Genomic DNA, 12048 nt, shown 5'->3' on the forward strand with positions numbered 1-12048 from the left:
CAATAACGAATCTGTGCCAGCAGCTTTTCCTCTCTCAGGTACAACTGAAGCAACAACACACACTCTCAAAACACTGGACTTCCCTGATCTTCCTGAAGAATATTCCAGACACTAGAGAAAGACAGTTCCAGTCTGAAGTTCAGACTCAAGGAAAAGACAGTGAAGATCACATATAAGCAAATGGACAAAGGTAGGAGTAAGAACTCACCCAACAAAAATCAAGACACCATGGCCCCACCAGCAACCCCCAAGCTGTCATTGAGTAGCAAGTTGTTCAGTTTCCATTTATGTACAGGCTTTTTGCTGTTTCTCTTGTTGGTGAGGTCCAGCTTTAAACCATGATGGTCAGATAGGATACAAAGGATTATTTCAATCTTCTTGTATCTGCTGAAGCTTGCTTTGTGACAAACTACATGGTCTATTTTGGAGAATGTTCCATGAGGTGCAGAAAAGGTATACTCTTGGTTTTGGGTGCAAAGTTCTGTAGACATCTATTAGGTCCATTTGATTTAGGGCCTCTGTAAGTGCCCTTATTTCCCTGTTTTACTTGTGAACGGATGACCTGTCCCTTGGTGAGAGCGGAGCGTTGAAGTCTCCCACTATTAAGGCTTCCAATCAATGTGTGATTTCAGCTTTAATCATGTTTCTTTTACAGATGTAGGTGATCTTTTATTTGGGGCTGAGATGTTCAAAATTGTGATGTTCTCCTGTTGGAATTTTCCCTGATGAGAAGGAAGTGCCCCTCCTCATCTTTTTTGATTAATTTTGGTTGAAAGTCTATTTTATTAGATATTGGGATCGCTCCCTCAGCTTGTTTTCTGGGTCCATTTGCTTGATAAACATTGTTCCAGCCCTTTACTCTGAGGTAGTGTTTATCTTTTTTGCATAGGTGTGTTTCTTGGATGCAGCAGAATGCTGCATCCTGTTTGCACAACCGTTCTGTTAGTCTGTGTCTTTTTATTGGAGAGTTGAATCCATTGATGTTGATAGATAATAGTGACCAATGACCGATAGTTCCTTTTATTGTAGAGTTGGTGGTCTTACTATGATTCATTGCGGGTTTTTTTTCTTTTAATTATTTTGGGAAATTATCTGTACACTATTTTTTCTTTAGTGTAGTTGTTTTCATTGGATTGGAGTTTTCCTTCTAATATCTTCTGTAGGGCTGGGTAGCTGTGTAGATATTGCTTCAATTTAGTTTTATCATGGAATATTTTGATTTCTCCATCTATTTTGATTGAAAGCTTTGCTGGGTATATTAGTCTGAGTTGACATCTGTGTTCCCTTAAAGACTACATGATTTCTGTCCAGACCCTTCTGGCTTTCATAGTTTCTGATGAGAAGTCTGTTGTGATTTGGATTGGTCTACCTTCATATGTTACTTGGCCTTTTTCCCTTTGTTTTGTAGGTTTAGTGTTTTGACTATGATGTGACATGAAGTATTTCTTTTCTGGTCTAGTCTCTTTGGTGTTCTGTAGGCTTCTTGTATGTTTATGGACATCTCTTTCTTTAAGTTGGGAAATTTTTCTTCTATTATTTTCTTAAAAATATTTTCCAGTCCTTGGAGCCTTGAGTCTTCTTTTTAATCTATTCCTGTTATTCTTAGGTTTCATCTCTGCAATTAAAAACAATCCTACTCAACAATTAAAAACAAGGAAATTATGAAATTTGCAGGCAAATTTTGGGACCTAGAAACGATCATTCTGAGCGAGGTATCCCAAAAGCAGAAAGACACACATGGTATATACTCACTTATATAGACCTATAAGATAGGATAAATATACTGAAATCTTTACACCTAAAGAAGATAAACAAAAAGAAGACCAAGGGTTAGATGATCAATCCTCACTTAGAAAGACAAATGGGATGGACCTTGGATGTAGGAGACAACAAGTAACAGGACAGGAGCCTACCACAGAGGGCCTCTGAAACACTCTACCTAGCAGTGTATCAAAACAGAAATTAAGACTCATAACCAAAATTTGGGCAGAGTGCAGGGAATCATATGAAATTAGGGGGAGTTAGTAAGACCTGGAGAGGACAGGAGCTCCACAAGGACCATATATATCTGGGCACAGGCGTCTTTCATGAGACTGTTTCTCCAACCAAGAACCATGTATGGATATAACCTAGAACCCCTTTTCGGATATAGCTCATGGTAGCTCAGTATCCAAGTGGATTCTATATTAAGGGGAACAGGGACTATTTCTGACATGAACTCAATGGTGAGCTCTTTACACACACACACACACACACACACACACACACACACACACACACATACACACACCCTCAAGGGAGGAACAACCTTGCTAGGCCACAGTAGGGGACATTGCAGCCAGTCCTGAAGAGACCTGATAAACTAGGGTCAGGTGGAAGGGGAGGAGGTCCTCCCCTATCAATGGATTTGGAAAAGGGCATGGAGGAGATGAGGGAGGGAGTGTGGGATTGGGAGGGAATAAGGAAGGGGTCTACGGCTGAAATAGAAAGTAAATAACCTGTGATTAATATAAAAAAATTAAAATTTTTAGAAAATAATAAAATTTAAAAAAGAAACTTAAAAAAAAAGAAGTTAAACACCAGCAAATCAAGTGATCCAATTAAAAAAAAAATGGATTTCAAATCTAAACAGAGAATTCTCTGTAGAGGAATATCGAATGGCAGACAAACACTTAAAGAAATCCTCAACCTCATTATCCATCAGGGAAATGCAAATCAAAATGACCCTGAGATTTCACCTACACCCATCAGAATGGCCAAGACCATAAACTCAAGTGACAACACATGCTGGAGAGGCTGTGAAGAAAGGGGAACCCTCCTCCACTTCCATTGGGAATGTAAACCTGTACAACCACTCTGGAAATTCAATTTGGCACATTCTCAGTCAACTAGGAATAACTCTTCCTCAAGATCCATCCATACCACTCCTAGGCATGTATCCAAAATGCACTCAACTATACAACAAGAACATTTGCTCAACAATGTTCGTAGAAGCTCTATTCATAATAGCCACAATCTGGAAATAATGTAGGTGCCCCTCGATGGAGGAATAGATACAGAAATTGTGGTACATTTACACAATGGAATACTACACATCTATTAAAAACAAGGAAATCATGAAATTTTCAGGCAAATGGTGGGAACTATAAAAGATCATCTTGAGTGAAGTAACCCAAAGAAAAAAATATACTCTATACAATGTTATTTTTAATTTTTTAAAAATTTTAATTAATTTATTTTTTAATTAATTACAGTTTATTCACTTTGTATCCCAGATGCAGCCCCTACTTTGTCCTCGTCTAATCCCACCCTCCCTCCCTCATCTCCTCCCATTCCCCTCCACAAGTTTACTGATAGTGGAAAACATCCTCCCCTTCCATCTGACCCTAGCATATCAGGTCTCATCAGGAGTGGCTGCATTGTCTTCCTCTGTGGCATGGTAAGGCTGCTCCCCACTCAAGGGAAGAGCGGGGTGCGTTCATGTCAGAGACAGTCCCTGTTCCAATTACCAGGGAACCCACTTGAATAATGAGGTTCCATGGATTACATATCTGCAGGAGTTCTAGGTTATCTCCATGCATGGGCCCAGGTTGGAACATCAGTCTTGGAAAAGACCCTTTTGCCCAGATCCTTCAGTTCTGCTGCTCTCTTTGTGGAGTTCCTGTCCCCTCCTACCACTGAGGTCCTTCATCTCCCCCTTCTTTCACAAGACACTCTGCACTCTGCCCAAAGTTTGGCCAGCAGTCTCAGCATCTGCTTTGATACCCTGCTGGGTAGAGTCCTTCAGAGGTCCCCTGTGGTAGGCTCCTGTCCTGTTCCCTACACTCACCCTCTTCTGACGTCCATCTTGTTTGCCTTTCTGAGTGATTATTAATGATTTTGTCCAGGATCCTCCTTCTTGCTTAGCTTCTTTGGGTGTACAGATTTTAGTATGTTTATCCTATATTCTAAGTCTAATATCCACTTTTAAGTTAGTGAAAAAATTTATTTATGTTTTTAGTTTGCATTTTCTGAATCAGCAGAGCCTAACCCCTCTTCTAGAGCCTGCTTCCATTCCCCTCTTAGAAAGTTTCTTTAACTGAATTGTCTCTCCAGGGAGTGTAAGGGATGACTTATGATGTCATGTTCTCAACATGATTATTTTCATAAATTTCATAATTCTGCCTTGAACCTGGTGACTACATGCACCTTGTTGCAGCTATAAGTGACTTCCAAACTGAGGAGCACAGCTGTTTTCAGAAATCAAATTTACAAGCCAGTGATTAAAAAAAAAAAATGAAGGGAAAGAAGGCACTCCATAAACACTTTTTTAAATCACTTTTTTCCTGAAACTGTTTTAGAGACACACCAAGTCGTACTAGTTTTCTAAAATACCACTACAACAATTCACAGAAGTCAGGAAATTTAAAGGCTATTTAGCTCCTACACAAATCCCACAAATCCATGTATCTTTGGGACTGAATACAAGTCAAAAGATTTTTCATGGAGCTGCTTGTTTTAAGGAGAGTAAAGAAAACTCACCAAAGGATGCTGTCTAAACTCTCTCACTATTTTCAGGTGTTTTGTTTTGGTAGCAAAGCTGGCTTTAATTGGCATTATTCAATTTTCAAAGTATTTATTGAGTACTTACCGTGGCCTAGCACTGGATTAAAAATTTTCATGTCGTTTAATAATCATGGCAGTCCAGTACTGTACTTTCATTCCTTTTCTGTAAATAGGGAAATAAACAAATGCATTCAGAAATTCACCTCATTATCATACTACAGTAATGAACTCAGGAGCACCAAACTGAATATCACCTCTGAACAGTTAAACTGTTGACTGGCATTAGGAAACTGAAGTATCTAAACTTACCTACCTGTAAGATAAAAGTAAATCTAGCTATTGATGACGTTATGAAGATTAGATGAGGTAATTTATTTAAAGCTTCTAGATGAGCCATATGCAATGAGCCATAGTATTGATTGTCTTTCTCTCTTTTCCCTGTAAACAGGGGAGCCAAATTTTTAACTTATGTTTTGATTTCCAAGATGGTCTCTGTTCTTTCAGCTTGTGGTTGCAATTTAATTAATAAATCAATAAATTTAGGTCATAAAGTTAGAACTGAGAACATAATCAAAGCTATGATGATTACATGTTAATGGAGATAAAAAGACCTATCGAGTTGATCATATTATTCCTTCACTTCAATAGGATATTAAAGTTTACTTCGTAATCTTCACTTTCCCTGGGGGCCAGAGATGATGATGACCCGTGAAGCTATTTCCAAGTGCTTGTAGTTGCTGTTTTCTTTTTCCCCCCATTCTACCGTCCTCTTCCATCACTACAGATCCCTTCAGTATTTATTTATTTTCATAAAAAATCTTTTGAAATTGTACATTATGTAAGAACCTTGATTGTACTGTGATTTTGTTTTATAGTCAGCATTACTTTAAATACTGCAAAATCTCAACATTGGCTCTACTGAAAATCGTGATGCGTGCCAGATCAGGAGGCAACCTGGAAGTGATGGGCTTGGTGCTTGGTAAAGTGGACAGTGGGACCATGATCATCATGGGCAGTTTTGTTTTGTCTGTAGAGGTCACTGAAACCAAAATAAATTCTCAGGCTGCCACATATGAGGAAATGGCTGCAAACACAGAAAATGACAAACAGGTAAAAATATGGTTTCTTAGAACTTAGTAACTCTTAAGAGTCTCAAGATGACTTTTGGGTTTCTGAGCTTAAAACTGTCCTTTTCACATTAAAATTTACAATTAAAATTGAATAATTTTCATGTAAAGTATTAAAAATCTTGTGAAGTTTATAGTACTAGGTTGGAGGAAGGAGTCCTTCTCAATTAAATTTTCATAGTCAGTGTCAGTTGTGTTTAAAATTGAAAAAAAATGTAGGCTTGGCATTCATGAGCCCAGAGTTCAATATCTCCAGAATCCCTCAACACTGGAAAAAAAAGAAGAAATTTAGGAATTAACTATTCCTTAGTAGAGTGAATCTAATTTTTTCAAAGTTATTTTATTTATATATTTATTTATTACAATTTATTCACTTTGTATTCCAGCTGCAGCCCCCTCTCTTGTCCCAGTCCCACCAACCTTCCCTCATCTCCTTCTATGTCCTTTCCCTATTCACCTGATAGGGGAGTAACTTCTCCCATTCTAACTGACCCTAGAGTATCAGGTCTCATCAAGGCTGACTGCATCATCTTCCTCTGTTGCCTGGCAAGGCTCCACCCACCAAGGGAATGTGATCAGAGAGCCTGCCACTGTGTTAATGTCAGAGACAGCCCCTGCACCCTTTGCTAGGGAACCCACTTGTATACTGAGCAGCCAATTGGCTTTCTCTAAACAGGGCTTCTAGGTCCTCTCTATGAATGGTCCATAGTTGGAGTATAGGTCTCTACAGTCCCTGCTCAGCCAAGGAATTTTGACAATGTTTTCCTCCTTGTGGAGTTCCTGTCCCCTCCAGGTCTTTCTATCTCCCTCTTCTTTCTATCTCTTTTTTCTTAATAATTCTGCCACTTTTCCCAAAATTTGGCTATGAGTTTAAGTTTCTCCTTCAATATCCAGGTAGGTAGAGTCTATCCGAGGTCCCTTGTGGATCTCCTGCCTTGTTCCTTCTACTACTTTCAAATCAATACTGTTTGCCCTTCTGAATGTGGATTAAGCATTTTCCCTAGGGTCCTCCTTGTTGTTAAGCTTCTTTAGGGCTATAGATTTAGTATGTTTATCCTATATTATATGGTTAATATCCGCTTATAAGTGAGTATATAACATTTGTGTCTTTCTGCTTCTGGGTTATCTCACTCGGGATGATCTTTCCTCGTTCCCATCATTAGCCTGCAAATTGTATGATTTCCTTGTTTGAATTACTGAGTACTGATCCATTGTGTAAATGTACCACAATTTCGGCATCCATTACTTCATGAGAGACATCTAGGTTGTTTCCAGATTCTGGCTATTACGAATAGAGCTGCTACAAATGCGGTTGAGCAAATGTCGTTAGTGAGTGGTGGGGTATCTTTTGGATATATGCCTAGGAGTAGTATAGCTGGATCTTGAGGTACCATTATTCCTAAATTTTGGCATAAGCACCAGATTGATTGCCAAAGTGATTGTACTAGGTTACATTCCCACCAACAGTGGAGGAGGGTTCCACTTTCTCCATATCCTCTCCAGCATGCATCATTCCTTAAGCTTTTTATCTTAGCCATTCTGATGAGTGTGAGGTGAAATCTAATGGACTAGGCTATTTTCTTCCTTAAGTTACTTATATACTTACACAGAACAAGATCAAGATTTTTTGTTCAATTTTTTAAGTATGTTGTATGTGATATGCATCTATGTGCAGATATGTTTTATAATCTACAGCATATTCCTGTGAAGGTATATAAGATGTTAGTGATAATGTCTGGGCTGAGAAAGAGATAGATGAGGGAAAAGGTATAGAAAGAGAGTGTATAGCCTTGATCTGTTACCTTGATAATGTTACACTGCATGCATGTGTGTCTTTTCAGAAATTCTTTAGCTTCAAAGAAGCATGTGCTTCACACTGCTACTAGACCACAGTGCTTCATAAAACCTGTAAATGACAATATCTGAGATTCTACCACACCTCAAGCAAGCTTTTTCTTTCATGTGTTAAGGTGGCCACCTTGAAAATGCAATTAGCTTATACCAGAGCTACCCAGGTTAAAGCTCTTGGCTCTCTGGGATTGATGTTAGTAGGCAGATGCTTAACTTGCACTCCCAGTAACCATTCATGGCAGTGGTGGTAAGTGCATTAAAAAAAAAAAAACAAAACAAAACAAAACAAAAAAGTGTCTCTGCTTTAGCAAAGAACCCTAGTTTGATTCTTATCACCCACATGAAGGCTTACAACCTAGATCCAGGGTATCTGAAGCCTTTCTCTGACCTCCAAGGACACGAGATAAGACATATATTCAAGGTATATACATAAGGTAAAAATAAATAATCGAATGAATGAATGAGGGTCTCATGTGTTTCAGGTTGGTCATTACCTCCTGAAATTGAACTACTGATTCTCCTATTATGTGCTTAGCATACTAGGACTATAAGTGTAGAGTACCACATTTTTTAGCATTTTTTATTTCAGTTTTAAATTTTTTTGTTTGTCTTCCTTCTTGTACGTTTGTATCAGGAGCTGGGGGAGAGATATGCACATGCTATGACCCATGTACGTAGGTGAGAAGACAGCTTGTTGGGATCCATTTTCTCTTTCCACTATGTCGGTCTCAGGGACCAAATTCAGGTCCTCAGGCTTGACAGTAGGCACTTTTACCCATAGGACTATCCTAGTGGCTCCACTTTTTTTTTTCTTTCATTTTACTTTTGTTTTTATGGTGTCAAGGTTTCATATGCTATTTAAGAGTTCTCTCTACCATTAAGCTATATCCTCAGTCCTCTAGCTTCAGTAAATATTTAAAAATTTGTATCTTTATGAGTGTTTGCACATTATCTTTGTGCACCACACACGTGCTTGGTGCCTGTAGGGTCCAGAAGTAGCAGTGGGATACCCTGGAATTGGAGTTAGATGTGATTGGAGGCCACCATGTGAGTGCTGGGAACCAAACCCATGTCCTTCTGCCAGAGCAGCAACTACCCTTAACTACTGAGCTATCCCTCCAACCTATATAAGTTTTGTATGGGTTTAATTTTGTTTTGTTTTGTTACTGTTTTTGGCACAGAGTCTCTCTGTTATGTAGCTCTGTCTATCCTAGAACTGGATATGTTGCCCAGGCTGTCCTTGAACTCCCAGACAGCCTCTGCCTGAGTGCTCAGGTTAATGCCATATACCACCACATCAAGCTTGTTTTTTTTCTTTTTCTGTGTGTGTGTGTGTTTTAAGTTCTTCAGAAAGATTTGCTAAAGAAAGAATACTGAAAAATTAAAACACTGTGATAAAGGTTTAAGCTCTGGTGTCTTAACCCTCTTGCACCTCACACTTCACTCCTGTGATATGAAGTTAAATCATAGAACCCATGTCATCTTCTTTGCTCTGCATAGGCATTTAATCAGGGTGGACTGAACTGGAGAAGCAGAAATGGCTAAGACCTGTGTTCTTCTATGTCCAGGGTGCTTTAGATGCAATCTGGATTTTATTAGGAGGAAACTAATAGTTGTTCATCTATTAAAGTATTTGGGTAAGGGAGGGAAGATTCTCAGTTGGTTTGTTTGTTTCAAAAATATGTCCTTGTTGAATAGCATGCACAGCTTAAATAATAATAAATACTCTTTGATGATATGGTAACTAAATCTAATCTGTAAAATAACTGAATATTCCCATTTTATTGAACTTTTCTGGTTATTTTGGTTATCTTTTTCAGATGGTTTGCTAGTTTAGTTTACAAATATATAGTGCTATATTTACTTGCTTGTTTTGGGTTTCTGATCTTGAATCACTGGAACATATGATTTATGTTGACCAATATTAAGCATATATCTCTTCTAGATTAACCCAACCAGAACAATATCTGCAGGAAAAGTGAATCTTGATACCCTTTGGACATATCCAAAGGTAATTTGGATGGAGAAGATAAGCAGGACATTCACAGTCTCAGGAAGTTTATACTAGCCATGAAATTACTTACCTGTGAAGCACTGGGAGTAGAGATGTGTGTCACCACAGGAGTGGCATGTGTTCATGAGTACAAGCACTGGTGTGCAGGTCAGAAGACAGCCTTGGGTGCCAGTCCTCTCCTTCCTCCTTGTTTGAGGCAGGTTCTTTTAGTTTTCACTGTAAACGAGCTACCAGGCTTGTACAGCTGGCTTCTGTGGAATCTGTTTCCAGCTCCCCTGGCTTTAAGTATTAACTAGCCCTTCTTTATGTGGGTTTTGGGATCCAAATTTAGCTTCTCATATTTTTATACAATCTTTTTTTTTAAAGTTCTAAGGGATAGAGGCAAGCTATATATGCATCCTGTTTGATATTTTTTAGTGTAGAAAACTTTTCAAATACAAAATTGCAAACTGCCACAGTTCAAATAAAAAGATAACATAGTTATTATATATTAATTTTGGCAGACAAAGGGTTTTATCTGGGCACAGGGTCTTTTCTGAGACTGACACTCAAACAAGGACCATCTATGGATATAACATAGAACTTCTGCTCGGATGTGGCCCATGGTAGCTCAGTAACCAAGTAGTTTTCCAAAGTAAGGGGAACAAGAACTATTTCTAACAGAATCTCAAGGGTAGGCTCTTTGACCTCCCCACCCCCCCCGGGGGGGGGAGCAGTCCTGTTAGACCACAGAGGAGGACTTTGCAACCAGCCCTGAACATACCTGATAAAACAGGGTCAAATGAAAGGGGAGGAGGTCCTCCCTTATCAGTAGACTTGGAAAGGGGCAGGGAGGAGACCAGAGAGGGAGTGTGGGGTTGGGGAGGGAATGAGGGAGTGGGATACATCTGGGAAACAGAGTTAACAAAATGTAACTAAAAAGAAAAATAAAAATTAAAAAAAAGAAATGCTTGTGTGACCTTTGCAGCTAGACAAGTACTAGAGAAATAAGCTGAATCCATTTCTTTCCATGAAGGGAGCCTGTAGTCAGCAATCGATCTTACTAGCATATGTAAACATCACCTAAACACAAGAGAATTTAAGCCATATGCCAAATCCTGCCTAGAGAAACTAATGGCTTTGGAGGTGAGGAGGAGCAATGTTTTTTCCTTCTTGGATTTGTTATTTGCTTTGGTTTTGCTTTTAAGATAAAATCACACTCTGTATAGCCCATGCTTTCCTGGAGCTGGCTACATGCTGTCCTCACAACTGTCAGTAGTCCTTTTGTCTCTGCCTCCCAAGTACTGAAATTAACATGTATGGGCCACCAAGCCCAGCTGATATTAAAATATTGATGCTTACTAATTGGTTTTCCAGATTTTTGTCCCATCCATAATATGTTATAGAATATGCTAAGGGGTTTGCTTTTTGCCATTTTCAATTTTTTGTTTTTTTTTTCTTTCCTTCTTTCTTTCTTTCTTTCCTTCCTTCCTTTCCTTCTTTCTTTCTTCTTTGTCTTTCTTTTTTCCTTTCTGGCTACAAATCTCCTGATGAAGAACGTTCTGAGTATCAGACTATACCACTTAATAAAATAGAAGATTTTTTTGTGCACTGCAAACAGTGAGCAGACGACTAGACATCAGGGCCAAGGATGTAACACAATAGCAGAATGCATGCCTGTCACTCCCATGGCCTTGGGTTCAACCCCAGCACCAAAACTCAGAAATGATTTAGTCAAAGATTTTTTTAACATATAAGAAAACTCAGACAGAATGCATTTGATAATATATAGTACCTTTGAAATAGTAGTAAAAATTGATTTAGGATAATAGTCAAATTATTTAGGTAATAATTACTCTTTTACTTATGTTTATTCCTCAGTAATTATATTAATACAGCTCATATCTTTCACATAAACATAAAAATTTTTTTATTGCACAGGATACTGTGTCCACAAAAAATTAACAGTGGAGACAAATAATACAGGTCTACAGTAACATGTTTGCTGACCTTAAAATACACAATTTTGGGATGGCAAGATGGTTCAGTGAATAAAGGTCCTTGATGCCAAGGCTGAAAACCTAAGATCATTGTTTATGTGCTAACCTGATTTCCACCCTGGAGCATCCAACAACCTAAGATCAATCCCCAGGACCATACAAGAGAAAGAATTAATTCCTGCCTGTTGTACTCTGACTTCCACATAGTATATTCATCCACATGGTACTCATACACACACAATACATAAATGTAAGGTTTAGGTTTGGGGGGTTTAATTTTTTTGACAGTGTTTCTCTGTGTAGCCTTGGCTGTCCTGGACTCACTTTGTAGATCAGGATTTCCTCCAACTCAAAGAGATCCACCTGTCTATCCCTCCCATGTACTGGGATTGAAGGAGTACACCACCAGGCCTGACAGCCATAGCAATTTTTAAAAGCTTATTTTATTTATTTGTTTGTAAGTGTGTATGTGTTTGTGTACATGTATGTGGGCTCACGCACTGTGGTCAGAAAAAATATGAAAGTGTCAAGT

At 38.6% G+C, this 12048-nt stretch overlaps 1 pseudogene; it reads left to right on the forward strand.

The window, feature by feature from the left end:
• Nucleotides 1–557: 557 nt before the first annotated feature.
• LOC132649913 (COP9 signalosome complex subunit 5-like) lies at nucleotides 558–11140 on the forward strand (annotated as a pseudogene).
• Nucleotides 11141–12048: the final 908 nt, after the last annotated feature.

This window comes from Meriones unguiculatus, chromosome X, assembly GCF_030254825.1.
Source record: "Meriones unguiculatus strain TT.TT164.6M chromosome X, Bangor_MerUng_6.1, whole genome shotgun sequence".
NCBI classification, from domain to species: Eukaryota; Metazoa; Chordata; class Mammalia; order Rodentia; family Muridae; genus Meriones; species Meriones unguiculatus.